Raw genomic sequence first — 24,677 nt, forward strand, 5'->3', positions numbered from 1 at the left:
TAGGATTCGTGATTTATAAGTAGCTAAAACACTGTTAGCCGCTAGCGAGCTAGCCATGTCTTAAAGCACCTCTTCCCGAGGGCGTTTCAGTGTTATAATTGCACCTTTATTGTTAGTTTTTAAGCCAAAATGTGTCCGTTCTCCCTTTTCTGTCTACACACTGTGTCTGCTTGTAAGTACTCTGTGTGTGTGCGCTGCCGAACATGCTCCTCTGCTCGTAAAACCAGCAATGTCTTGACGTGACGACGCGCCGTAATGCCCCGTAAAAAATAAATAAATAAATTCAAATGTGGAACCAGTTCTATACGGAGTACAGTACCCTTTTTGATTCATTAGTATCGCGATGCTATACTAGTACCGGTATACCGTACAACCCTACAACATGTTTTGCACAAGCCACCTTACATTCCAAATCAAACTTTCTTTATTCCAGGACTCCCTTTCGTGGCTTTTATGCACTCTAGGGTGTTGTGAAAGTGTTTTTTTAAGGTAATATATAGCAGTGCGGACAATTTCTATAATTTGCAATAATTTCACCGTCCATCTGTAAAGCTGCCAAAACAAGAGAGTGCCTGCATATTTTAGGGACGGACTGTTGGTATAAAAGGTGGAGCAAAGCTTCACAAGACTCATTTGTCCTCTTCTGAGTTTCTGCTGCAGTGGCATTTTTACTCCTTGCTGGTAGTTGTAACTTAATTCTAAGTGTTACTGAAGTCCCTGTCAAACATTGTGTGTTGATAAATCTCTTAGTTATAATTAAATCAATACGGGGCAAGGCGCTGGATGAAAAACCTTTATAATCCTTGCCCCTCAGCAATCCTTTGCACACAGGCCAATTTTTGTATGCTTTTATCATTTCAACCTGACAGTCTGCTGTATGTTGAGCAGACCTAATCCATACCGAAACCCATAAAGTATTCCAATCAAAGTTGCTACAATGTGATTTTACTGTCGTAGGTAAAGCTCATTTTTCATCTGCTTGTAAGAGTTCCACGTGGAATATCAATTGTGTGAGGCCGTTGAATCAATGTCAACTTACTATTCACATATTAGGTCTAATATGATGTATGTATGCAACAATAATGAAAATAGCATCACAGTGTTGTTTGTTATGCAGGTAGGCCGTGGCTCTTACTGTGGCCAAAATGTTCAGGTAAATCTATAAAGGCGATTGGACCAATCCAATGTCTAATGCATTAAGCTGCAGTGGTCCCCAGAGGCGTGATGCGCAGGCCCACTTTGTGGACATGCCCTGGCATCACCCAACCACTGCCTTGTGGGTTAGTCTGGGAAGACAAAAGTCTAGGGGAGCCCACCCTGAGAGAAAAGCAAGTGCTGGTAGGCGCACCGTAGGCGGTCCTCCGACAGACCGGAGCTCCGGCAGCCTCCTGCAGCTGTGAGGAGGTGCCGGTCGTCTTGGGTTTCCCTTGCCACCTGGATACAGCTCCCCACAGCAACGAAGTGACGTTGGAGTCTGCGCGTCTCCCTCGTCGAAAAAGACCTCAACGGCGGATGATGGTTGCATAGAAGCTCCACAACGGTCACAAAGGCGGAAGAAGGCTGCAGCAAAGATGGGCCCCCAATTGTCTTGGTCTCCATGCCATTGGACCCTGGCCTACTATTTGCCAAGGACAGTGTGGTGGCTGTCTGTGCACCATACTTGCCAACCCTCCCGATTTTCCCGGGAGACTCCCGAATTTCAGTGCCCCTCCGTAAAATCTCCCAGGGCAACCACTCTCCCGAATTTCTCCCGATTTCCACCCGGACAACAATAATGGGGGTGTGCCTTAAAGGCACTGCCTTTAAAGTCCTCTCACACCTGAAACCTTCACCCCTTAACAGTCGCATGCTGTCCAGGCGTCCGCTTTTCCTCCATATAAACAGCGTACCGACCCAGTCACATAACAATGTAGCGTTGGACGGGTTTGACAATTGTCTTTACTCGAAGATTGTCAAGAAATGCTGACACGTTGTATCATCTTTTACCTGGTTTAATGACAACGCAAGGCATACTTGGTCCACAGCCATACATGTCACACTGATGGTGCCCGTATAAACAACTTTAACACTGTTACACATATGCGCCACACTGTGAACCCACACCAAACAAGAATGACAAACACATTTCGGGAGAACATCCGCACCTCACCGTAACACAACATAAACACAACAGAACAAATACCCAGAATCCCTTGCAGCACTGACTCTTCCGAGACGCTACAATAACATCTACGGCTGCACACACAACAAGGAGACGAAGCAGAATAACGAAGAAGAGACATGGCGACGACGAGTAGGAAGAAGAAATACGCTTGGAAGTTCCAAAATGATTGGAAAAAATAATTTCATTTCATCCAGAAAAGCGCGAAGGGGAAGGGGTATGCTGCCTGCACCTCAACCCCGCCCCCGCAACCCCGCCCCACCAAGACCCCCCCCCCCATCTCCCGAATTCGGAGGTCTCAAGGTTGGCAAGTCTGCTGTGCTCCAGTCTCCCCACTTTAAAAGATTCCACGCACAGTCGTTCTCCTGAAGGCAATCCCACCAACAGGAGGACAATCATACTCATTTCGAGTAATCGCCGACGATAATGCAAATATCGTAGTAAAAGACACTGGTACAAAATACAGGAAAAAACACACACTCTCCAAAAAACGTAATTATATAAAAATAAAGAGGTGCACAGCAAAAAAGTGCACCGTATTTTTCGGACTGTAAGGCGCACTTAAAAACCTTTAATTTTCTCGAAAATCAACTGTGCGCCTTATAACCCGGTGCGCCTGAAGTACGGGATAATTATGGTTGTGCTTACCGACCTCGAAGCAATTTTATTTGGTACATGGTGTAATAAGTGTGACCAGTAGATGGCAGTCAAACATAAGAGATATGTGTAGACTGCAATATGACGCCAGTAAACAACACCAACACTTTAAATGTTCCATTGAAAATAAAGAACATTACACACGGCACTTAAAAAATCTGTCAAAATGTTTTAGTATGACTTTGAAGCCGCACCGCTTGATGGATTGTCGGCCCATTACGGCTACCGTAGTCCGAGATGCAAGTATTACTATGGTGTGTGTGTAAGGACCGCAAAATGGCACCAATTAGAAAACATTATCCGGGGTTTTGTTTCACAATATTATGCAAAAGCAACTTTTCTTATCTTCTAATTTTTCAGGATTCATGCAGATCCCAAATACAGATCAGCAGGTACCAGCTGGTAAGAAAAGTTGCCTTTGCATTATATTGCGGAACAAAACGGCAGATAATATGTCTTACCTTATACACACACCATAATAATACTTGTATGTTGAAGCACATCAAGCGGTGCGGCTTCATAACTTACCAAAGTCGCACTAAAACATTTTGATCGATTTTTTAGCGCCGTGTGTAATGTTCTATAGTTTCAATGGAACATATAAATTGTTGGCGTTGTTTACTCGAGTCTTATTGCCATCATTGTGGAGTCTACACAAGGCTTTGAACCTTGCGGCTTATAAAACGATGAGGCTAATTTATGGATTTGTCTTCGCTAATGGCCATCATGTTTTGTATTCATCAAAGAGTGTACCTGAAAAGGTGTGTTGTTTTTTGTGCTATGGCGCCATGGTTTGGACCAGTTTGTTCTCTGCAAAAAAACTGTACTTTCTGTTTCGTGCCTTGAACCGGAAGTATATTTGTTGAGGATTTATCACTCCAAGCAACATAGGTAAATATTACAATGTAACTAAACCGTCCCATGTATGATGTCTATAGAGAATGTTTTCGTGCATATTTGTCTGGGCTACTGTAATATAATCAAGCTAGCGTCGTTAGCATTAGCAAAATGTGCTAACACATTTAGTATTATTAACATACAGTGTCATTCTTTTTGTACTGTTTCAGTCTCGTAAATTCTCCAAAACATCAGCATTGGATCTGTTTAGCTGATAGCAAAAATATGTACTTCCTGTTTCGTGCCTTGAACCGGAAGTATATTTGTTGAGGATTTATCAGTCCAAGCAACATTGGTAAATATTACAATATAACTAAAACAATTCATACTTAATAAACCGTCCCATGTATGATGTCTATAGAGAGTGTTTTCGTGCATGTTTCTATGGACTACCGTAGTATAATCAAGCTAGCGTCGTTAGCATTAGCAAAATATGCTAACACATTTAGTATTATTAACTTACAGTGTCATTCTTTTTGTACAGTTTCAGTCAAGTGGTGCGGCTTCATAACTTACCAAAGTCGTACTAAAACATTTTGATCGATTTTTTAGCGCCGTGTGTAATGTTCTATAGTTTCAATGGAACATATAAATTGTTGGCGTTGTTTACTCGAGTCTTATTGCCATCATTGTGGAGTCTACACATATCTCTTATGTGTGACTGCCATCTACTGGTCACACCTATCATTACACTATGTGCCAAATAAAATTGCTTCGAGGTCGGTAAGCACAACCAAAAATTATTCCGTACATTAGGCGCACCGTGTTATAAGGCACACTGTCGAATTTTGAGTGAGCCTTATAGTCGGAAAAATGCGGTACATTTATACGTTGTGCTCATTTTTATTTTAGTTTCAATTGTAGTTTTTATACACAAAGTATTGTAGATGTATTTGTCATGATCCGTGGTCCGGATCATGTTTTGTTATGTTCTGTTAGTTTTGGACTCCATATTTCCTGTTTTTGTGCACCCTTGTTTGTTTTAGTTACCACGGTTACTTATTATTTCCACCTGTCTCTGATTAGTGTCCGCCTGCTCACCTGCTGCCCGAGCACTAATCAGAGGCATTATTTAAGCCTGCCTTTGCCGGTCAGTCGGCCGTGCGTCATTATTTGCTTCACGCAACCTACTACGTGAGTCTTGTTTATTTCATGCCACAGTTTCGTGAGTGTTCCATGTCCATAGTTCTATGTTTACTGCGCTAAGTTTTTGCCTTAGCTTCCCGTGTGTTAGGCATGCTTGCCTTTGTTGTTTGCCTGTTATTTTGTAAGTTGGATGATTTATAAGGAATAAATCATATCCTACCTTCACGCTTTCGTCCGGAGATGTCCGTTCTGCATCTGGGAGGAACGACCCCGCAGTGACAGTATTATTTTTCCCCGTATTGTTTAAATGCTCTGCTGTAGAAAAAGTGACATTAAAAATAGTTGATTTGCATGAGGGTTATTTGTAGCCTCTGTAGTTTTTAGTTGTGCCACACGGTTCAAAATAATGATCATTAAAAAAAAAAAATCGACAAATCATAATTTCGTTATTTGAAGTAATGTGTTTTTGTATTTTGAAAGGGCATATTCCACCCGTGGTGCCATTATACAAACCCCGTTTCCATATGAGTAGGGAAATTGTGTTAGATTAAGATTAATTTAAGATTAAAGTACCAATGATTGTCACACACACTAGATGTGGTGAAATTTGTCATCTGCATTTGTCCCATCCCCTTGGGACAAATGCAGAGGACAAATTTCACCACATCTAGTATGTGTGTGACAATCATTGGTACTTAAATCTTAAATTAATCTTAATCTAACACAATTTCCCTACTCATGTAAATATAAACGGAATACAATGATTTGCAAATCATTTTCAACCCATATTCAATTGAATGCACTACAAAGACAACATATTTGATGTTAAAACTCATAAACTTTTTTTTTTTTTTGCAACTAATAATTTGTTGGGAAAGTTGAGAAAGGGCGTGTTCACCACTTTCCTTTTAACAACACTCAGTAAACGTTGGGGAACTGAGGAGACACATTTTCTAAGCTTCTCAGGTGGAATTCTTTCCCATTCTTGCTTGATGTACAGCTTAAGTTGTTCAACAGTCCGGGGGTATCCGTTGTGGTATTTTAGGCTTCATAATGCGCCACGCATTTTTAATGGGAGACAGGTCTAGACTACAGGCAGGCCAGTCTAGTACCCGCACTCTTTTACTATGAAGCCACATTGATGTAACACGTGGCTTGGCATTGTCTTGCTGAACTAAGCAGGGGCGTCCATGGTAACGTTGCTTGGATGGCAACATATGTTGCTCCAAAACCTGTATGTACCTTTCAGCATTAATGGCGCCTCACACATGTGTAAGTTACCCATGTCTTGGGCACTAATACACCTCCATACCATCACAGATGCTGGCTTTTCAATTTTGCGCCTATAACAATCCGGATGGTTCTTTTCCTCTTTGGTTCAGAAGACACAACGTCCACAGTTTCCAAAAACAATTTGAAATGTGGACTTGTCAGACCACAGAACACTTTTCCACTTTGTATCAGTCCACCTTAGATGAGCTCAGGCCCAGCGAAGCCGACGGCGTTTCTGGGTGTTGTTGATAAACGGTTTTCGCCTTGCATTGGAGAGTTTTAACTTGCACCTACAGATGGAGCGACCAACTGTAGTTACTGACAGTGGGTTTCTGAAGTGTTCCTGAGCCCATGTGGTGATGTCCTTTACACACTGATGTCGCTTGTTGATGCAGTACTGCCTGAGGGATCGAATGTCATGGGCTTAGCCGCTAACGTGCAGTGATTTCTCCAGATTCTCTGAACCCTTTGATGATATTACGGACCGTAGATGGTGAAATCCCTAAATTCCTTGCAATAGCTAGTTGAGAGGTTTTTCTTAAACTGTTCAACAATTTGCTCACGCACTTGTTGACGAAGTGGTGACCCTCGCCCCATCCTTGTTTGTGAATGACTGAGCATTTCATGAAATCTACTTTTATACCCAATCATGGCACCCACCTGTTCCCAATTAGCCTGTTCACCTGTGGGATGTTCCAAATAAGTGTTTGATGAGCATTCCTCAACTTTATCAGTATTTATTGCCACCTTTCCCAACTTCTTTGTCACGTGTTGCTGGCATCAAATTCTAAAGTTAATGATTATTTGCAAAAAAAAAAAAAGTTTATCAGTTTGAACATCAAATATGTTGTCTTTGTAGCATATTCAACTGAATATGGGTTGAAAATGTTTTGCAAATCATTGTATTCCGTTTATATTTACATCTAACACAATTTCCCATCACATATGGAAACGGGGTTTGTATATATTTTTTGCAGTTTTGTGGAACTGCGTGGCATCTTATTGATAGGTATTTCTCATTAAGCAAAAAAGTAGCCCAAATTGTGTATTATCTTTTGTGCGCCTCTTTATCGCTCATTAAATTATGCAAGAGGACTTAATGAAGTTCCTGTTTGAGTGTTTGTCATTGGGTACAGGAGGCGGGCGATCTGACACGGGTTAGCCTTTAGTGATTATGCGGGGCTGCCATGTCAGAATAGAGTAGTTCTTATAAAATATGCTGATTAAGGTCAGTCAAGTGATGTCTTTGGTGTCTATTAGCAAAGCTAGTTGAGAGAAATGTGACATTTATTTTAAAGGTGTTGTGACACAGAGAGAAACCAGACAATGTTGCCTCGCCAGACGCCAAAAACAATATGACAGCTTATCTATTGTGCCTCATGTCTCGGCGTAGATAATTTGTAGTTATGCCTGTCAAGTCCTCACGTCTTGGAAAATGCAATACAGAACATCTTTTGGAGGTAGGGGGGGGGGACTTGTTAGCATTCTTCAAAATGCAGAAGACAGAAATAATCTGGAAAAGCTGCAAAAGGCAGTGTCAGTCGAGTGAAGGGTCAGCAAGCCCGCCGTTAGAGGCGAGCCTCTGGGAGATGTATAAAATTGGATCTGCCATTTTCTGAAAAATGTACCGTTGATTTGATATTTTCAGGTCTGGGTTCTGTTCCCGAGGATGTCTATAATATTTGATGAAGATAAATTACAGGTGCTTTCCTCAAAAGGAAGAAAGAAAGCCGAGGGAAGAGAAACAGATCTCAGGGGAGGTCAGACGTGTCCTTTTATGCTTCCGTACACCACTCCACTGTACACAGTGCATTAGTTTGTGTCAGAACACATTAGACAAACGGTAAATTAAAGGGTTATGGTGGTCTTTTTAAAGTATGAATGTAGTTGGTGGTATCCTAGAATAGTTTAGACTAGGTACCAGTATTTTGGTACCGGTATCAAAATGTATGTTGATACTTTTCGATACTTTTCTAAATAAAGGGCACCACAAAAAATAGCATTATTGGCTTTATTTTAACAACAAATCTTAGGGTACATTAAACATATGTTCCTTATTGCAATTTTGTCCTTAAATAAAATAGTGAACATACAAGACAACTTGTCTTTTAGTAGTAAGTAAGCAAACAAAGGCTCCTAATTAGTCCGCTGACATATGCAGTAACTTATTGTGTCATTTATCATTCTATTATTTTGTCAAAATTGTAGGACAAGTGGTAGAAAATGAATTATTAATCTACTTGTTCATGTACTGTTAATATCTGCTTACTTTCTCTTTCAACATGTTCTATCTACACTTCTGTTAAAATGCAATAATCACTGATTCTTCTGTTGATTGGATGCTTTAAATTAGTTTTGGATGATACCACAAATTTAGTCATGACAGGATCATACATTGGTCATATTCAAAGTCCTCATGTGTCCAGTGACTTATTTCCTGAGTTTATAAACATAATATAAATTTAAAAAATAACGAAAGAAGATTTTGTGTCATCAAAAAATATCGATGTAATCATAGTATTATCAACTAGATACGCTCCTGTACTTGGTATCATTACAGTGGATGTTAGGTGTAGATCCACCAATGGCGTTTGTTTACATTCTGACGCCGGTGAGCTATTGTATCCTCCTACGGTGTGTAGTGAAACATGTTTAGCTATCCCTCGTCCTGCAGTGATAATGATACTTGTAAGAAACATACTTTATTAGTCGCCATGGAGGCGAGGATTAGTGATTTAGCTGCTAGCTAGCTAGCCATGTCTTAAAGCACCTCTTCCTGAGGGCGTTTTTGTGTTATAACTTCACCTTTATTGTTAGTTTTTAAGCCAAAATGTGTCCGTTCTCAATTTTCTGTCTACACACTGTGTCTGCGTGTAAGTACTTCGTGATTGTGCGCTGCCGAACATGCTCCTCTGCTCGTAAAACCAGCAATGACACGACGTGACGACGACAGAGGTGCGGGGGGAGGGGGGACCGGTACTTTTAGAGGCGGTATAGTACCGAATATGATTCATTAGTATCGCGGTACTATACTAATACCGGTATACCGTACATCCCTAGTTTAGACCATGCCTGCAAAATTGCATCAACCAATCCTGGAACTAAAGATGCAAATGTTAAACTTGTGAAAGCACTGAAATAATCAATTGTTTGCGTCACAGTTCAAGTTCAGCACAAGGGCTTTGTCTTGTCGCCAATTAACAAAATCGATTTGATTTGGATTCCGAAGATTATAATTCTACTACCGTATTTTTTAGACCATCAACTGCTGCTTTTTTCTTAGGCTTTGAACCTTGCGGCTTATAAAACGATGAGGCTAATTTATGGATTTGTCTTCGCTAATGGCCATCATGTTTTGTATTCATCAAAGAGTGTACCTGAAAAGGTGTGTTGTTTTTTGTGCTATGGCGCCATGGTTTGGACCAGTTTGTTCACTGCAAAAAAACTGTACTTTCTGTTTCGTGCCTTGAACCGGAAGTATATTTGTTGAGGATTTATCACTCCAAGCAACATTGGTAAATATTACAATGTAACTAAACTGTCCCATGTATGATGTCTATAGAGAGTGTTTTCGTGCATATTTGTCTGGGCTACTGTAATATAATCAAGCTAGCGTCGTTAGCATTAGCAAAATATGCTAACACATTTAGTATTATTAACATACAGTGTCATTCTTTTTGTACTGTTTCAGTCTCGTAAATTCTCCAAAACATCAGCCTTGAGTTATTGGATCTGTTTAGCTGATAGCAAAAATATGTACTTCCTGTTTCGTGCCTTGAACCGGAAGTATATTTGTTGAGGATTTATTAGTCCAAGCATATTTATATTTATATTACAATATAACTAAAACAATTCATCCTTAATAAACCGTCCCATGTATGATGTCTATAGAGAGTGTTTCCGTGCATGTTTGTATGGACTACCGTAGTATAATCAAGCTAGCGTCGTTAGCATTAGCAAAATATGTTAACACATTTAGTATTATTAACTTACAGTGTCATTCTTTTTGTACAGTTTCAGTCTCGTAAATTCGCCAAAGCATCAGCCTTGAGTTATTGAATCTGTTTAGCTGATAGGACAGCTAGCCTTCGCAGCTAGTGGGTCCATGACGATGACTTCTGTTTTGTTTGATCAGCCGTTTTACATGGTAGTTTCTAAAAACATGGCTAATGACTAGGTTTGCTGTGGACTAAATAGACCAGTGACCGTTGCTGGTCTTTCAAGTAGAGGAAACTTATTTTTAGCTACTCTCTGAGCACAAATACAGTCCCCACTAACATATAAAAGATACAAATATGTTAGATTTTACAAAGAAAATGTCACCTTCCCGATTGGAATATTCTTGGAAAATTCCACAGGTAAAATGTGATTGAAAGATTACTAATTAAACTACTGCAATTGAAAACCACAGTTTCCTTAAGTAAATGAATAATTGATATGATGAGGACTATCGTTAAAAATCGCTTAAAACACCCATCCATCCATTTTCTTCTGCTTATCCGAGGTCGGGTCGCGGGGGCAGCAGCCTAAGCAGAGAAACCCAGATTACCCTTTCCCCTGCCAGCTCCTCCCGGGGGATCCCGAGGCGTACCCAGGCCAGCCGGTGCCGGCACCAAAATGGATTTTAATAATTTTAGATACTGTTCTAAAAAAAAAAAAAGGAGACCAAAAAAAATGACATTATTGGCTTTATTTTAACAAAAAATATTACGATACATAAAATATGTTTCTTATGGCAATCGAAGAACAATTTTGTCGTTAAATAAAATAGTGAACATACTAGACAACTTGCCTTTTAGTAGTAAGTAAACAAACAAAGCGCTATAAAAATATAATTCACTAATTCACACTACTTTTCAAACAGAGTATAGTACCGTTTTTCATTCATTAGTACCGGTATACCGTACAACCCTAATGTGCACAGTTGCAACCTCAAAAATATTCCTAATTAAATGCAAATAGCTGTTACACTGGAAAAACTTAGAATTTCATAAAGTATATAATTCTCATTTTGAGTCAAAATATATAATCAAACCGAATACAAGTCACAACCCCCCGAATGGTAAATTTTCAGAAGATTGTGACTTTTATTAAGTTTGTTTAGATATTTTGACTAGAACTGAGAAGTGTGCACTTGGTGAGATTGTAAGTTTTTCCAGTGTACAATTCTGTGTACGCCTCCATTGTTGTTGCGCCCCGAGGCTCAGACAAACCAAGCATCATTCTGATCAGGCCCGATTATCCACAAAGCTACAAGATAGCACTGTGGGTGTCACAATATCAACTCGGAAAAACGGGATTACATTTGAAAGTACTCTGGTTGTGGTTGACTGTTTATTTCAGGATCGCCAATTCACTCATTTTCCTGTCAATCTAAAAAAGAGATTCCCTCTGACTAATCCAATCAAGTCATCGTGCTGAAGCCCAGCCGAGGCCAAGCCCACTCCTCATTGACTTCCAGAGACGCTCTGCGTCCGATGGGCGGGACAAAGCCCAGCGTTAATCCAATGACTGTCTAGTTTGTCAGCATTGCAACAACCCCCTTGATGTGCCCCCATTGAAGTCATTTAATGTGACGCTAGCACGATGAATGAGAAGAGAGTCGCAGATTCGAAACAACAGTTGAACACATTCTAGCGCATATTTAGTCAACAAGATGTAAACCCTAAAGTACCGTATTTTCCGGACCATAGGGTGCACCGGATTATAAGGCGCGCTGCCGATGAATGGTCTATTTTCGATCTTTTTTCATATATAAGGCGCATATAATAGGGCGCAATAAAGGAGTCATATAATTTTTATTTTTTTTTAAATGGAAAACACTTCCTTGTGGTCCACATAACATGTAATGGTGGTTCTTTGGTCAAAATGTTGCATTGATTATGTTTTACGAATCATCTTCAAGCCGCTTTCTGACAGTCGCTTCGGGATGCGCCGTTTTGTGGGCGGTCTTATTTACGTGGCTCACCTTCGGACGGGAGTGGAAGAAGTTTCAAAAGATGGAACTAACTGTTTTAATGACATTCAGACTTTACTTAAATCAACAACGTAACAGCATCTTCTCATCCGCCAGAAATGTGTACCGTGAAAAACTGTCTAATAACTAAAGTTCTTTGGGGGAATAATGTAAACTCACTACACCGGTATGTGTTAGCGCTTTCATGGCAGATATAAGTACCGTATTTTTCGGAGTATAAGTCGCTCCGGAGTATAACTCGCATCGGCCGAAAATGCATAATAAAGAAGGATAACAACATATATAAGTCGCACTGGAGTATGACTCGCATTTTTTGGGGAAATGTATTTGATAAAACCCAACACCAAGAATAGACATTTGAAAGGCAATTTAAAATAAATAAAGAATAGTGAACAACAGGCTGAATGAGTGTACGTTATATGACGCATAAATAACCAACTGAGAACGTGCCTGGTATGTTAACGTAACATATTATGGTAAGAGTCATTCAAATAATTATAACATATAGAACATGCTATACGTTTACCAAACAATCTGTCACTCCTAATCGCTAAATCCCATTAAATCTTATACGTCTAGTCTCTTATGTGAATGAACTAAATACTATTATTTGATATTTTACGGTAATGTGTTAATAATTTCACATATAAGTCGCTCCTGAGTATAAGTCGCATTACATGGCAGTCTACACACTGGTCACACTAATCATCACACCATGTACCAAAGAAAATAGCTTTGAGGTCAGTAAGCAAAACCAGAATTATTCCGTACATTAGGCGCACCGGGTTATAAGGCACACTGTCAAGTTTTGAGAAGAAAAAAAAAAAGATTTTAAGTGTGCTTTATAGTCCTGGAAATATAGACTTAGACTTAGACAAACTTTAATGATCCACAAGGGAAATTGTTCCACACAGTAGCTCAGTTACAATGATGGAAAGTGTTAGGATGGAAAGGACAATGCATGTATAAATAGACTAAATATAGAGATATAAAATATAACATACATACGTAATATTTACATAATATATGTACAGTATATTATATATACTGATATATTATATTATGTCTTTATCATATATACAATATATAACAATTACCATGTACAATATTACAGTATATGTGACAGCTGCAGCATAAAATAGAGAGTAAATCCATCAGAAAATAGAAAATAGACATTAAAAACAAAGAGAAAGTAGCTAACATGTCAGGTGTCAGGTAATAGACAGATATAATCTATTGCTGTATAGCGAGTGATTATACAGCTGGATGGAGTGCGGAATGAAGGAGTTCTTGAATCGAACACTGTGGGAACGAAGCTGAAGGAGCCTGTTGGAGTATGAACTCCACTGTCCCTCAATTGTCATTGAGGCAATATGGTACATATTAAACCACTAATTCTTTGACATTTTAGGGGAAGCTGAGCCTTTACTTTGTTAGCATAGGATGTAATGCACAGCAAATTTATTATAAAAGACTGAAAATGTTTGCTTGTTTTTTTTTTGGTTTTTTTTGGAGCACTTGACAGCAGTGCTGTGTGCAGGGTGATGAAGGTGTCAACAAAAGTACATTCTGTGCTACGGTACTGCGCCTTCACACACAAGAACACCAGGGGCAGGGTGGGCGAATACATATGCCCTGTGAATTGATATTGCTAAACTTTAAAGATGTCCTTCTATAACTGATTAAAAACAAAATTCCCCCACAGCCCTACAGCAAGAAATACTTCAATAATTAATAAAAATGTTGGTAATAGAGAACATCTAAACCAAATATTGATTTAATCAAAAATATTGAAATTCAATTATTTGGTTCATTTGCAAAAACCTACAATTTTGTGCAAAGCAAACTATAACCTGCTAGCCAAGAATGTACAACACATCTTCTCAACGAAAGAGGACAAATATACCCACTTTTGGAATTGGGTCTATTGTTTGCGTTTATTATGAAAAACATGACGGATGGATTTTTTTTTAATGCATTCCTAATATTAAACAGACATAAAAGTATGCTTACAGCGGAGCCGATGGGAGCTCCACTATTTTACCCATAAAACCCAATAAATAACCATTCAAAAAGCACCAAACAATCTCCGTTTACATTTGTGACTTAAATATTAACCACATATTGGTGATATTGTTATTATAAGCGGCTGTCACTTTCTTCTCCGCCGCTCCCAGTCTTTGGAACACTCTGCCTGACCACCTGAGGGCACCACAGACTGTGGATGCTTTTAAAAAAGGGTTAAAAACCCTTCTTTTAAAAACATATTTTTTTAGATATATGCATACTAGTTTTAGCTATTTGGCTGTTCTAGTTTTTATTTTTATTTATTTTTTATTATCTTTTTATTTTTTTAATACACTGTAGCACTTTAAGGTTGTTTACTCAATGTAAAGTGCTTTTTACAAATCAAATATATTTATTATTAACGCAGACATACTATTTATAGCGGTGCTGTGATCGCAAGCTTGTGTGCCAATGTTTACATCATCCAGTGGTCTGCTGCTTCCTCGCTTCCTTGCACCCTGTAAATGTATTGTATTGTCAGGAAGCTGAACTCTCTCCCGCCCCCCCCCCCCCCCCCCTTCTCACTCTGCCCTGCAATCTGAACTGAACTGTGAACTGAGACACTACACCCCACCCCCCCCCCCCCCCACTCACCCACACACACACACACACACACACACACACACACACACACACACACACCATCTATCACTTAGCCACTTTACTCCGGACTCAAAATGCTGCTAACTGTTTTAACTGTTTACACTGTTTACATTGCACTTTGCACTCCCATCTGAATACTTGAATACTTACGTTGCAATACTGTATATACAATAGATAGATATTATAGATATTCTGGTAATATCTTCTTCCCCTGTATATTTTCCCCCCCCCTCATGCGACTGTTTAAATTGTTATCTTTTTTATTCTTCTTTTACACTTTATATTTATAGACACCGTGGATGTGAGAGGAACGTAATTCCGTCCACCTGTATGTCCTGTACAAACAGTTGTTTGACAATAAAGCTGACTTTGACTTTGACTTTGACTAAATAATGCTTCTCACCTTGACATGAGACGTCTGAGTAGGTAATCCAACAAGTTGGTAGACTTTCTTTCTTCCGTTTCTTCGTTAGGATTATGAGATATTTTTTACCTAAATGGGAATATATGAACATCCTGGCAGTCGGCATCCTAATGACAGCAGACATTGCAAAGTAAGTGATGTTTTATTATGTTTGTTAGCTCTCATGAAGTCGGCGGTGAGTAATAATGAGTGATGAAGAAAAAGAGCAAACGTGATGCATTTTTTAAATTAAAACACGTACATTTTAAATGTTATTATAAATGTCATCATGTATATAAAACCTCAATGGAGATGTTTGGATGTTTTTTAAGGGCTCAATCGGCAGAATTGAACGGCTTCCATAGGCTCCAAGTAAGCAAACATCCATAATCATGTCTTTCATAATAATGGTGAATGATAGGCAAAATCCCCAAAAAAGTGTAGTGCCGCTTTAAGGAAAAATAATACGTAAGACCTCTGCTATATTAGTATGTGGACTTACTTTATAGACTGGATTTAGCAATGAATTGAAACAACCGACTAATGTGATCTATTTTAAGCAACTGTTGAAACTCAGTGTTCACAAAGTACATACAAGAGGAATGCTGATAAACATAATGAACCTTGTTAAGAAATGAGATCATCTTATTCATCTCATCACTTTATGAACAGCTATTTATTCATGAGAATCTTATTGATGATTTATTAGGTTTTTCTGTTACAGACGGAGCGCAGGAAATTAACAAACTCATTTGTTAGAAATTGCTACGAAATAGAAAAGTGTTAGGATCAAATAAAGTCTGCTTCTTCATACTCTTTTTCTGACATGTTTTAATGAGAATCATTTTGTACAAAACCCAAAACCAGCGAAGTTGGCACTTTGTGTAAATCGTAAATAAAAACAGAATACAAGGATTTGCAAATCATTTTCAACCTATATTCAATTGAATAGACTGCAAAGACAAGACACTTAACGTATAAACTGGAAAACCTTGTTAGTTTTTGCAAATAGTAGCTCTTTTGGAATTTGATGCCTGCAACATGTTTCCAAAAATGTGGCACAAGTGGCAGAAAAGACTGACAAAGTTGAGGAATGCTCATCAAACACTTAGTTGGAAAATCCCACAAGTGAACAGGCTAATTGGGAACAGGTGGGTGCCATGATTGGGTCTAAAAGCAGCTTCCATGGAATGCTCAGTCATTCCCAAACAAGGATGGGGCGAGGGTCACCAATTTGTGAACGAATGCCTGAGCAAATTGTTTAGAACATTTCTCAACCAGCTATTGCACGGAATTTAGAGATTTCACCATCTACAGTCCGTAATATCATCGAAAGGTTCAGAGAATCTGGAGAAATCACTGCACGTAAGCAGCAAGGCTGAAAACCAACATTGAATGCCCATGGCCTTCGATCCCTCAGGCGGTACTGCATCAAAAAGTGACATCAGTGAGTAAAGGATATCCACCACATGGGCTCAGGAACACTTCAGAAAACCACTGTCAGTAACTACATTTTGTCGCTACATCTGTAAGTGCAAGTTAAAACTCTACTTTGCAAAGCAAAAGCCATTTGTCAACAACACCCAGAAACGTCGCCGGCTTCGCCGGGCCCGAGCTCATCTAAGATAGACTGATGGAAAGTGGAAAAGTGTTCTGTGGTCTGACGAGTCCACATTTCAAATCGTTTTTGGAAACTGCGGATGTTATGTCCTCCGGAACAAAGAGGCAAAGAACCATCCGGATTGTTCTAGGCGCAAAGTTGAAAAGCCAGCATCTGTGATGGTATGGGGGTGTATTAGTGCCCAAGGCATGGGTAACTTACACATCTGTGAAGGCACCATTAATGCTGAAAGGTACATACAAGTTTTGGAGCAACATATGTTGCCATCCAAGCAACATTATCATGGACGCCCCTGCTTATTTCAGCAAGACAATGCCAAGCCACGTGTTACAACAGCGTGGCTTCATATTATTAAGAGTGCGGGTACTAGACTGGCCTGCCTGTAGTCCAGACCTGTCTCGCATTGAAAATGTGTGGCACAATATGAAGCCTAAAACACCACAACGTAGACCCCCGGACTGTTGAACAACTTAAGCTGTACATAAAGCAAGAATGGGAAAGAATTCCACCTGAAAAGCTTAAAAAAAATATTAGTCTCACAGTTCGAACAATAAATATCTTGTCTTTGCAGTCTATTCAATTGAATATAAGTTGGAAAAGATTTAAAAATCATTGTATTTTGTTTTTACTTACGAATTTTGGGTTTTGTAACTATGCATCTTTGGAATAAACCAATATGATAACCATATTTGCAACCACTGTACATCAAGCAGAAAGAAAAATCCACTTGGGCATGAAAGTGCCTGCATAAAAAACAAACAAAAAAATAATAACTGTGACATCACAAAGTCAGAATCCAATTCAAAGCCGATGTTTGATCCGGAGGGTCCAAGGGCAGAAGAAATTGTGGAATTTCTCGAATCACAACCATAAAATTAGTTTGTTAGCTTGGTGCAGACGGAGTCGCCTTTAAACTCGCCGGGCTAAATAAACCAATGGGGGTTAAATTAGAAGCGCGAGTGCTCTCGGAGGCAAACAAGGCACGGAAAAGCCAACCAGTTTGAATGGATTGAAACGTGTGTACTTTTACATGTCTGTGTGTTAGTGCTCTAGCTGACAGCCTTATTGGCATTTTCTATGGTGATTCCTGCGAGCTTACTCCATTAGGATCATAGAGGGCTTCCATCCCAGCCTGCATGCAAAAGAAGCATCCCTGGAGCCTCTGTTTACCAACCAAGTCGGATTTGCCGCTCTCATACACCGCCAAGCTCGCACTCGGCATCCCACACCCGCTCGGCGCCTCTCCCTTTTGCCCTCAGCACCAACCCACCCCCACATCCTCACACTGCAACACACCCCGCTGGTCTTTGAGGCTTTCATTTTGTCGCTCATCCCGAGTCTCTTTTTTTTTTCCCCACTAAAATCCCTTCAAAACTTTGCAGACTGCAGGGTTTTTATGTAAATCCTGTGGCACGGAAACGCGAAAGCCGCGGTTACAAGCCGAAGCCACATCCTTAATAAACAAAAAAAAAGAGAGAAACACTTCAAAAGGAATTTTTTTATTAAAAAAAACTAGTCAAAATATTATTCAAAAGCTTGTTAATAAACATTTCATACATTAATTATTTGCCTAACTAGAAATGTACTCTATCTGGTTCGCAATGGAAAGAACTGTTTAAGTTAATATTCAATCAATTGCAGTGTTAGAAGGCTTGCTGATGTCATACGCGTTTGTAGTTTTCTCTCTCTTGTTTGTCCTTTCTGGAGCTTTCTGATATCCCCCAAACAGAATCACGCTCAGTGGGTGATCGCGGAATGAATTGTCTCTAGGAATCGTTACATGATGATAAAGAAACCAGTCCCATGACATAAGAACAATGGAATGTGTCTGTTCCCTTGCCTCTCAAGGGAAGAAGGAGAAAATAGCTTTGTACAGTTGATAAACTTGGTCAATAACTTTATTCTACGTGTGACCTAAATATGACAGTTTTCTTTTCAAATGCATTGGTTATTATTGCAGCAAGTCATTGCGCTATGAATGATCCATCCATCCATCCATAAATCCATCTTCTTCCGCTTATCCGAGGTCGGGTCGTGGGGGCAGCAGCCTAAGTAGGGAAGCCAAGACTTCCCTCTCCCCAGCCACTTCGTCCAGCTCCTCCCGAGGGATACCGAGGCGTTCCCATGCCAGCCGGGAGAGATGGTCTTCCCCGTGGCCTCCTACTGGTCGGACGTGCCCGAAACACCTCCCTAAGGAGGCGTTCGGGCGGCATTCTGATCAGATGCCTGAACCACCTCATCTGGCTCCTCTCGATGCGGAGGAGCAGCAGCTTTACTTTGAGCTCCTCCCGGATGACAGAGCTTCTCACCCTATCTCTAAGGGAGAGACCTGCCACCCGGCAGAGGAAGCTCATTTCGGCCGCTTGTACCCGTGATCTTGTCCTTTCGGTCATAGCCCAAAGCTCATGACCATAGGTGAGGATGGGAACGTAGATTGACCGGTAAATTGAAAGCTTTCCTTCTTCACCACAACGGATCGATACAGCGTCCGCATTACTGAAGACGGCGCACCGATCCGCCTGTCGATCTCACGATCCACTCTTCTCTCACTGGTGAACAAGACTCCGAAGTACTTGAACTCCTCCACTTGGGGCAAGATCTTTTCCCCAAATCGGAGATGGCACTCCGCCCTTTTCCTGGCGAGAACCATGGACTCTGACTTGGAGGTGCTGATTCTCATCCCAGCCGCTTCACACTCGGCTGCAAACCGATCCAGTGAGAGCTGAAGATCTTGGCCAGATGAAGCAATCAGGACCACATCATCTGCAAAAAGCAAAGACCTAATCCTGCAGCCACCAAACCAGATCCCCTGAACGCCTTGACTGCACCTAGAAATTCTGTCCATAAAAGTTATGAACAGAATCGGTGACAAAGGGCAGCCTTGGCGGAGTCCAACCCTCACTGGAAACGGGTCCGACTTACTGCCGGCAATGCGGACCAAGCTCTGACACTGATCATACAAGGATGCATACCGCCACAATCAGGCAGCCCGATACCCCCATACTCTCTGAGCACTCCCCACAGGACTTCGGTCGAATGCCTTCTCCAAGTCCACAAAGCACATGTAGACTGGTTGGGCAAACTCCCATGCAGCCTCAAGGACCCTGCCGAGACGATAGAGCTGACTAATAAAAGTAATAATATCACATGTAATGATGTACCATGTTTTCCGGACCATAGGGCACACCGGATTTAAAGGTGCACTGCCTTTGGTCTATTTTCGATCGTTTTTCATATATAAGGCGCATCTGATTATCATATTTCTTTATTTTTTTTCTAAATGTAAAACACTTCCTTGTGGTCTACATAACATGTAATGGTGGTTCTTTGGTCAAAATGTTGCATAGACTATGTTTTACATATCATCTTCAAGCCGCTTTCTGACAGTCGCTTCAAGATGCGCCGTTTTGTGGGCGGTCTTATTTACGTGGCTCACCTTCGGTAGTGTCTTCTCCCCGTCATCTTTGTCGTAGCGGTGTAGCGTGCAAGGACGGGAGTGGGAGAAGTGTCAAAAGATGGAGCTAACTAATAATCATAGACATCTTATAAGTAGACGCAGCATTGGCTGCTGGGACGCGAGAAATTCGCCCGCCATCTTGAAGTGGTGATGAGGAGCCGGCGAGCAGCCTAAACTGACATTTGACAGGTAGAAAACAAATATGAAAATGAGCGGACTGTTGAAAATAGGAAGCGGGGGATTACTTTTCAAAAGTAAGATTTAACATTAACATACTATTGGTTTTATTTTGTGAAAATAATATTACCACAGAGTTGAGAAGGAGCAAAGATCTTCTTTAGTACTGAAATTGTAGCTGCTAGCAAACAAGAGTATGACCATAATATAATTGCTTGTCAATGAAATTAATTGAATTTAAAAATGTCATACTTGAATAAAATAAAGTGGAAATAAATCAACATTATCATTTAAGGGAAGAATGTAGTACAAAGTGTCAAGACAAAATAAACTCTCTGCTGTTGCAGCAACAGAGATACCGTCTATAGGTCCCTAAGATATATACATTTCTAATGTATTCATACATTGTTTATGTAGGATATACGCATGTATATATAACCTAATCATATTGTTTCTTCAATTTAAAAATAGCTGATCGTTTTTTTCCCCCTTCTCTGGGATTATATTTTTGATTATATTATTTTGATCTCGGACGTCTGGTCCCTTATAGCATATAAGAATATTATATTACTGTTAAGCAAACTATGAATAATAAAACACGCCAAAACATGTGTCCTTTATCATAACTACACGTATGACAAAAAATTGTGTGAAAATCAGTAGTATTCAGTGAGGTAAAATGAATTAAATGCGCTGACAGTTCATTGCTCCTGCCAAATGAATTGCACTGAGTGGAGCGGATCACCACTCCAAGATGGCGGCCCCGCGTCTCGTCAGCGCCAGTAGGCAGTAGCGGTCGATGCTGCATCTACTTATAAGATGTCTATGGTTTTAATGACATTCAGACTTTACTTAAATCAATAGTGGAGCAGCATCTTCTCATCCGGAAACAACAACTAGGCCGGAAATGTGTCCCGTGAACGACCGGAACTCTCTAATAACTAAAGTTCCTTGGGTGAATAATGTAACCTCACTACACCGGTATGTTTTAGCGCTTTCATGGCAAGTTTACTGACAGATATAAGTAAGAACTTTACACTACTTTATATTAGAAATGGCAACAGCGGAGGATGAATGTCCCATAACAAGAAAATAGAGGAAAAAGAAGAAGCTTTTCAACTACGGTGTCACCATGGACTACAAAGGCGGACGCATGCACATTTTCAGGATTTATGCAGATCCCAAATACAGATCAGCAGGTACCAGAAGGTCAGAAGAGTTGCTTTTGCATAATATTGCGAAACAAAACTCCAGATAATATGTCTTACCTTATACACACACCATAATAATACTTGTGTGTTGAAGCACAATACAATCCATAAACGGTGCGACTTCGTAAAAGTTTCACTTTTTAAAATTCTGCATTATTTCGCTGCACAACAAAGCCGCAACAGAACCCTGGTGGGGATTGCCAGACGGCAGAGGGGGGCACCCTCCCGCGGTGAAGCCTGTCGGCGGCTGTTTACCATTCAATATCCCTGTGATGTTATCATGCAGACCTTTTGGTTACGATTTTTTATTTATCTTATACATTTACTATCCATGTATCAGAATCGGCAACATAAAACCCTGATCGGAATAACCGTATCGCTAACACATTAATAACAGAATATGTATTGATTGATGATTGATATACAGCAGTGTTGTTCAACCTTTTCTGAGCCAGGGCACATTTTTTTCATTGAAAAAAACCTGAGGCACACCACCAGCAGAAATCTTTGAAAAATGAAACTCAGCAGCCAATATTGACAAAAAAAAGTTGTTCTCGCAATTGTTGGATATGAATTCAAACCATAACCAAGCATGCATCACTATAGCGCTTGTCTCAAAATAGGTGTACTGTCACGACCTGTCATATCCCGCCGTGACTTATTTTCATGTCTGTTGATCATGTTTTGTTTAAGTCATGTTCTGTTTGGGTTTTGGACACTTAGTTCCTGCTTTTTCACTCTTGTTTTGTCACCATAGCAACCATTAGTTTCACCTGTTTTACGTTTTGAGTCACGCACCTGTTTTCACTGATCATGTCACTGCTATTTAAGCCTGTCTGTTTCTGTTGATCGTCCTGGTGACATTATCCATCCATACTACCTCTGCTACCCATGAGATTCCTGTTTATTATAGTTCATGCTTCATGCCATGCCACAGTAAGTGTTTTTGTTTCGTGTTCATAGTTAATTGCCTTTGTGCTAGTCTTTTGGTTTCATAAGTCAAGTTTGTTCTTCGCCATTGTGCGCGCCTTTTGTTTCCTTCTTTTTTTGTAGATTGTTAGTGTTTAAATAAATATGTACTTACATTAACGCCTTGCCCGCGCCAACTTTCCTTTGCATTCCGGGAAAACAAACCCCAAGATCCACGTTTGACATTTTCCTGTGTGTAGTGTTTTAGTTCTTGTCTTGCGCTCCTATTTTGGTGGCTTTTCCTCTTTTGTTGGTATTTGTGAAATTATATAGTCTCCCACGGCACACTAGACTGTATCTCGCGGCACAGTGGTTGAAAAAAACTGATATACAGTACAAGCCAAAAGTTTGGACACACCTTCTCATTAATGTGTTTTCTTTATTTGCATGACTATTTACATTGTAGATTGTCACTGAAGGCAACAAGACTATGAATGAACACATGTGGAGTTATGTACTTAACAAAAAAAGGTGAAATAACTGGAAACAAGTTTTATATACTAGTTTCTTCAAAACAGCCACCCTTTGCCCTGATTACTGTTTTGCACACTCTTGGCATTCTTTCGATGAGCTTCAAGAGGTTGAAGACTGTCGGAAAACCATTTTAGGTGACTACCTCTTGAAGCTCATCGAGAGAATGCCAAGAGTTTTCAAAGCAGTAATCAGGGCAAAGGGTGGCTATTTTTTAAGTAACTAGAATATAAAACATGTTTTCAGTTAATTTCACCTTTTTTTTAAGTACATAACTCCACATGTGTTCATTCATAGTTTTGATGCCTTCAGTGACAATCTACAATGTAAATAGTCATGCAAATAAAGACAACACATGAATGAGAAGGTGTGTCCAAACCTTTGGTCTGTACTGTATGCATATTTTAAAGGGCTTTATAAATAAAATTGGTATGGCATGGTACTGATCAAAAATAGCCCTAGGAGACAATAAAGAGTCTGAAGTTATTTACAGTAAATCTTTGACACTGCCTTTTAAAACAATTGGAATCGAGAATCTTTGGGAACTGGAATTAGAACCAGAGTCGTCCAAATTCAAAAGAGGCCCAACCCTATTTAATTCAATACTTCACTTGCTTTTGAACCAAATAATAGATGGGACCTATAATGCTTTTCCTCTCTTTTGACCTATGAATGTTGTTACAACGCCATATACTCGTGCTAAAAGATGCCAAAGCATCTGAAGTGAATTAACTCATATTATGTTTTGCATATGGAGAATGTTTATATTCATCATGGAGAAAGCAAACCACCAAGTTTAATTAAATAGTGGTATTTCAGTTTGAACACATAATAAGATAAGGCCCCTTAGTTTGATATCCGCAGGTGGATTGGATTACTTCTCGTAGGAAAGAGGCCCTAATTGGAACTTTAGAATGCAAAAGTGATAGCCCTATCCTTGAGAAGAGACTACATGTCTAGCGCAACGTCAACATTTGAGTTATGACTTAAAGCAGTTGTTTTCCAGACACTTACACACGAACATCTCTTTTTATGGTGAGGGTGTGCTGTCCTGACTTAGCACACACCCAGAGACAAAAAGGGGGACTACAAAAACTGATGGTTTGGCTTCTCCAAGTTAGGAGTGCCTAATTTTTGACTTCACCTCCTCCAGGAACTACAGTCGCTTGTAATAAAGCAACTTTTGGTTCAGTAAAGCATCTTGACGTCTCTTTTGATCCAGCCGCACTGCCGTGTCACCCTTCTGTCCAGACGAGGATGACAAGACCACAAATACACATCACATCAAAGACTAAAATTCATGCATTCAGAGAGTACCCTTTTTCTAATGTGTGCCGGACGTACTTATAGGGGTATGAGCACTCCTATGCTCAGCTTCAGATGTTTTGCTATTGCAGTGTGTTGATTAGTTGTTACGATTACACTGTTTTGACATGTAGAATTATGGCCCAAGAACATGTTTGTTCAGGTGAGAGGGAAAGTTAACTTTGTTTCGTTATCCTAAAAAAGGCAATCACCAGGCAGAAGCGCTGGCCAGCCCTTCAGACGACCAACCACATTGGAGTGGGCTCGGCAGCAGGCGAACATGGAGGAAAGCCTGGGGTTGGAGTTAATTACATAAACTCGTTTCTGGGAATGCAGAAAATAC

The 24,677-nt window shown here is 40.0% G+C and overlaps 1 protein-coding gene and 1 pseudogene across 5 annotated transcripts in view; both read left to right on the forward strand.

The window, feature by feature from the left end:
* Positions 1–24,677, forward strand: part of LOC133648369 (protocadherin-11 X-linked-like) — a 760,657-nt gene that overhangs the window by 49,611 nt on the left and 686,369 nt on the right. The gene's annotated exons all lie outside the window — the stretch shown is intronic.
* Positions 1–24,677, forward strand: part of LOC133649172 (protocadherin-11 X-linked-like) — a 155,395-nt pseudogene that overhangs the window by 26,592 nt on the left and 104,126 nt on the right.

The sequence above is a fragment of the Entelurus aequoreus genome, linkage group LG04 (assembly GCF_033978785.1).
Source record: "Entelurus aequoreus isolate RoL-2023_Sb linkage group LG04, RoL_Eaeq_v1.1, whole genome shotgun sequence".
Taxonomy (NCBI): Eukaryota; Metazoa; Chordata; class Actinopteri; order Syngnathiformes; family Syngnathidae; genus Entelurus; species Entelurus aequoreus.